The 5,597-nt window shown below is 44.0% G+C and overlaps 1 pseudogene; it reads right to left on the reverse strand.

The window, feature by feature from the left end:
• Positions 1-618: 618 nt before the first annotated feature.
• LOC111146870 lies at positions 619-4,194 on the reverse strand (annotated as a pseudogene).
• Between the last annotated feature and the right edge of the window lie 1,403 nt (positions 4,195-5,597).

The following is a 5,597-nucleotide window of genomic DNA, read 5'->3' on the forward strand; positions in this document are numbered from 1 at the left end:
TGTCAGAGTCATTCCCACCTCTCCACCAGGACACCCAAGGTCAGTGGAGGTAACCATTGTAGACAAGTGACTACATCACAGCGGCTCCCTGTCCTCTTTACCCCACAGAGAAGGCCTGACATGCTGGGATGTCGCTGCATAAAATCATGTTTCTTTGGAATTGAGGAGAAAAGAGAAAACTCCCTTCCTGCCCATCCAGGCTGCCATTTCAGCTGGCACTACAGGATGCCTCTTCTGGCTGGCAAGGATTCACCCCAAAGCCTTCTGACCCCAGTTTGGATCTAACTGCCAAAAGGTTTTACTGTCCAATCAGCAGAGTAGAGTCTGAGAACAAGCAGGCACCTCCAGCCCATCTTCTTCTCCCAGCTAAGGGCTGGGCCTGGAACCTGAGGTGAGCTGTCCTGCTGACTCCTCTTTTCTGAATGACCACGTCCCCAAAATCTCTCTCATAGCTGGTGTCCCGGTTGGAAATCTGGTGACAATAACCACAGTGAAGACTTCTCAACACCTCCTCTATTCAGTGAGGTTGTTGGTTGGATTCTTAGCAGCCTAAAACCTATCAGTAAAACTGGAAAGGTTGGGGAAGGTGGGCGCTCCCCTGGTTCTGCTAAGATCCAGTCAGTGGTCCAGGCTCTTTTCTGCCTCTCGGCAATGGATACGTACAAGAAGTTCTGCTTAACGGGGCAGTCGAGCAAGAGGCTGCCTTCACACACACCCATGTGCTTGCTCACACGGCTGAGGTGGAGCCGTTCCGGCCGCAGACTGCACTGCAGTACAGGAGAGCAGCCGATGCGTCCCCAGGCAACACTGGAGGCCCCAGTGGCCCCGGAAGCACTTGTGGCACCCCTCACGCTGGGCAGCTTCTCACCTATGGATCCACCAGAGGTAGCTGAACTCACTCACTCTTTCGTGTGTGCAAACGTTTTCCCACAGACCTTGCTGCTATATACTTGCTGTTCCCAGGCTGGCCCTGCAGATGGGCCAGCTCCTCACTCAGGAACTCCTTCGATGGAAGCTTCCACTTCTGGACTGCTGGGTGCGATAGCCATGCCTCAAGGCCACTGCTGTATTTGTGCCACTTCCACAATTGTGATAGGCAGCCTCAGTCTTGAAGCTCCGGCTGCACAGGTGCCAGGGATGAGGACATCTTCCAGGCTTCGGTGCTCAGCTGTCTGCTTCTCTAGGAGATGGCGGGCCACAAAGCCCGTCACACAGAGGGAGCAGGAGGACTGAAATGCCCAGGTGGAAGAGCATGTGTCATCTGGGGCTGCGGTGGGGAAGTGGTACTGGTCACAGATACCACGGGCCTGGCACCTTCCAAGTGGAGATGGTCAAGGACGTGGCTCTGGACCATATGGAGATCTTTGGCCTGTGCCTTCCTACAGACAGTGCATTCCAGCTCCATGGAGGCTGCACCTTAAAACAAACCCGGATGCCCAGTCATGAGATCATTGGGGTGGGCGATGATAGTCTCTAATATTCCATATCTTCGGTGGGTGGTCAGCTGCCACTTGATAATGAACTTAGTTTCACATGGGTCACAAGAAAGGAGGAAAACACCAATGTGGACTAGAACATGGGTCACCCGGGAGTTTCGGTGCTAGAAGTGGGTCTCCAGAACTTGTGGCTGCCTGTCAGCAGGTCCACATGGTCCCGAGCATGCTGTCGGATCCAATGAATGTTGTGCTCTAGAAATTTTTTGCATCCCTGGCCGGGCATGGCCTTATTCTCGTGGTCATCGTTCTCTCTGAAAGTCAGCTTGTCTTCACTGGCATCACTCAACTCAGTCACCTCCTCAGCTATGCCTGTCTCCCCAGTGAGGTCTTCAGACTGCCAGTCATCACCCCTAGGTCATCCAGCTGGAGCTCATCCATCTTCCCAAAGCCTGGATCTTTGCAGTGGTTGCTGTTGCTCACACAGGAATTAGTTATCCTGGTGATGTCTACTTGCATTGTCAGGAGGAAAGAAACCATTTTTACTAAAGTCTCCACTGCTCTCAAATTTGTATGGCCTCCAGGAGCTTGTGCTGATTGGATGGCCATGCTGACTGTGACTGGCTGGGTCGTCAACCTAGTAAGAGTCACGGGAGGAGCAAGAGCATCATGGTCAGAAGAGGGTGGCCATGGCCACTGCAACAGACTCAGGCTATGGTTAATGTCATTGGCCGTATCTGTCTTTTCCTCTTTATGACTTCCTCCAGCATCTCTAGGTTAACACATAGTTCCTATTAGGACCAAACTGCTCCCCATCATCCCAGCACACTTCAAAGGGGACGAGTGGGTTCTGTTGACCTACAGCTCTGGGTACCACTGGTGCTCATTCAGGGCGTGGCCACAGCAGTGCTCTCCAGGTCAGGAAAGGTGAAGTGATCCTCCACACCCAGACACTCAGTTACTGCATAGATGACCCCAACATTGATTGGGTCTGCCCAGGCTCTGATGTGTAGACAAAGCTCAGAATCTTCTCAGCATTGGCAGGGGTGATAATGTCCACCACATAGATCCTGGTAGCATCAAGCCCAATACTCAGGAAGAGTTTCTGGAAGTATTTAGTCATATAAGCCAGCACTGTTTTGTGATCCAGGAAGGAGAGGCTCCCTACCACAATGGTAACATTACACATGGTTTCCCAGAGCTGGCGTTTACTGAATTCCTTCAACAGGTTGTTGAGACAATTGTTGCTTTGCAGTTTGATTCTCATGCCCACCTTAGCAGCTCCTGTGAAGTGGCCCCCTTACCAGCTCAGTTCATCTGGCTTCTTTGGCATGAGCTCCATTGTTTCCACACATAAAAGCCCAACCCGACCAGGAGGGGGCACCCTGTATTGCTTGTTTCTTAAGTGGTGACTGTGCTACCCAAAGGGCACTGCAAAAGGATCCCTCATCTTTTCTCCCCAGCGAACTCATCTCTGGCCTGGGCACCTTCAGGAACTTCCTATCACATCTTCCAACTTTCTCTCTTATTCTATTTCAAACATCTCCCTGGCTGCCAAAGTGTTCTTTTTAAAAATTAAAATAAAATAATAGGACTTGTCCACTTAAACATATCATTATCTTCTCCCAGGACATAGAATCAAAATTATTTCCACATATTCTATAAGATCTTATATGACCTGAGCCCTATTTATCTTCACAGTGCCCTTTCCAACCATTCTTTCCTTTTGTTCAATATACACTTATCACACTGGTCATTTTCAGTTTTTTCTCAGTTTAGAGAATTTCACCGTGGAAGTTCTAAAACTTTGAGCTGTTCTGTCCTCAGCCTTTCATATAGCATTAAAAAATTAAAAACAAAAAACAAAAAACTTCATCTTTTTTTAAAGATTTTTTTTTTTTTAATTTGACAGAGAGAGACACAACAAGAGAGGGAACACAAGCAGGGGGTGTGGGAGAGGGAGAAGCAGGCTTCCCGCCAAGCAGGGACCCCGATGCAGGGCTCAAACCCAGAACCCCAGGATCATGACCTGAGCTGAAGGCAGATGTTTAAAGACTGAGCCACCCTGGTGCCCCATTCATCTTTTTTTATAAATGTCATCTCTTCAGAGATTATTTCTGTGAAATCCCATACAATACACAGCTTTTCCCATAACATCATGTTACTCTCTATTATAAAGATATTCTTTATTGCTTAAAGTATTTTTAAATATTAGCTACATAGTAAGGTATTATTAATACTTGATAACTATATTATGTTAGATACTAATTGTTTAGTTTCTATGATTTTTTTCTTTATTTTGAAGCAGATCGGTCAGACATTTGTGCCTCTCTTTCACTCAGATGTGCTTCGTTCTGCGAATGATGTTAAGGTGTGGATTGTAGAGAAGAAAATAAAAAGACCCTTACAGAAAATAGGACCTCTTACTTTATTCTCTGGAAAGCTAAGTTCCTTAAGAACTTTGCGAATAGAGAACAGAGACAGATGAGTGCCTCTGAGGAGAGAAAAGATTGAATAGGAGAAGCGGTCGTGATTTATTCTAGGTCTGATAGAGAATGGTGTTCCCATGATAGTAATCCCCAGACACCACTACCTTGCAGAGACCTGAGGCAGTGGTTTCAACTTCAGATAGATGATCTCATGGTTTGGCTTGAAATGTTCTAGAAAAGATTGGTGAATGTGAGGTTGCACATTAGCAATAGCCTATCGTAACCTCAGGGTATTACTGAGCATAGATAGGGAGCACATCAAAGTTACCCATAATGGGATAAAGATATGGCAATTAACCTCCTTTTTTATCACCATAGTTGAACTGTATTGTTGTGAAGCCCTAGAGAAGGGAGCATGGTCCCAGTAATACATTAGATTTAATTTCCTGTCCTCGTTATAAGATAGGACCTCAAAGTCGGTTTTAATATGATTTCAGGTCAATAAAGAAACATGGCTTTTTATTCACACATCTGAATTTTTTGTGTAAGATTCACATGGAAAACTCTCATATTCTTCTCATTGACGTCTACCACCAATGTGGTCAAGGTTTACATCTGCTTGAGTGAATACTACATAACCAACATCTAATAGACTTAACTGGTGAAGAATAGGAACACAATACATATTTTTATTAATCGCTTAATAAAATGTGATCTGATTTTTCCAGGGGAGGAAAGGAAAACTCAGTGAGATAAAAATAACACAGCCAAAATGAAACAACTATTTAATATGGGAGTCTGGCCTTTGCTTATGAACCTTGAGCTCTTAGCCACAGTGCTGAAGCTTCCTCTGTGTGAGGAAGGAAACAACCCCAAACTGGTAGCTCAGGCACTTAAAGCATTCATGAAGACAACGCATCATGAGAATAGATTGATGATGAGTTAAGATGAGTGTCCTGAGGGGACTGGGGGACCAAGGATATTATAAAACACATTTAGGGAGGTTTATCAGAGGTCAGGTTTTTTTGTTTGTTTGTTTGTTTTTCTGAAAAATCAAACTCTTAGGAAAATACTGGGTAATTTAGGCAACATAAATCATGCAGCAAGTTGTAGAGGAAGCAAATTGTGGTTATGGTCTAACTACTAGCAATTAGGCGGTTTGAGTTCAGCAGGATAGCTGAGGAGGAATATATGGGGCTCTAGTCACTTAAGGAGTCACAGTGGAGATTATTAAGTCTTTCAGGTTCTCTATACCATCATTCTCTGTTTTTTCGATACCTTATATATTTATGTTTTTTTATAATTTATATCAAGATGTATCAAGCTTATTTTAATTATCAATCAATAATTTACAGAATTATACTGCAAATGCAACTTTCAGTTGATGCCTATAAAATAAATGATGTCATTTATTTTATAAGACCTTCCAGAAATTCCTGTTAGATTATTTCCTGATACACATTTTAGTAGGTATTAGTTTTATTATTGACAAACGAATATAAATTAACATTTTTTCACCCCTGCAAACAAAAGTGCCTATAAGGATAAGCAAGAGAATCATTTTCTTCAGAGATCTCTTTAACACATATTTGAATATAGATGATGTTAGAGTAAAAATATCTTTCCCCCAAAAAAGGAATTTTTCTTTCCTCTGTTGAATAAGTCAATAATGATTCATTAAAATAGGAGTAAAAAAAAAATTCCCCAGCTTTTCTAAAGCAACATAGTAATGACT

The sequence above is a fragment of the Enhydra lutris genome, unplaced genomic scaffold (assembly GCF_002288905.1).
Source record: "Enhydra lutris kenyoni isolate GAN:26980312 unplaced genomic scaffold, ASM228890v2 scaffoldscaffold15, whole genome shotgun sequence".
NCBI lineage: Eukaryota > Metazoa > Chordata > Mammalia > Carnivora > Mustelidae > Enhydra > Enhydra lutris.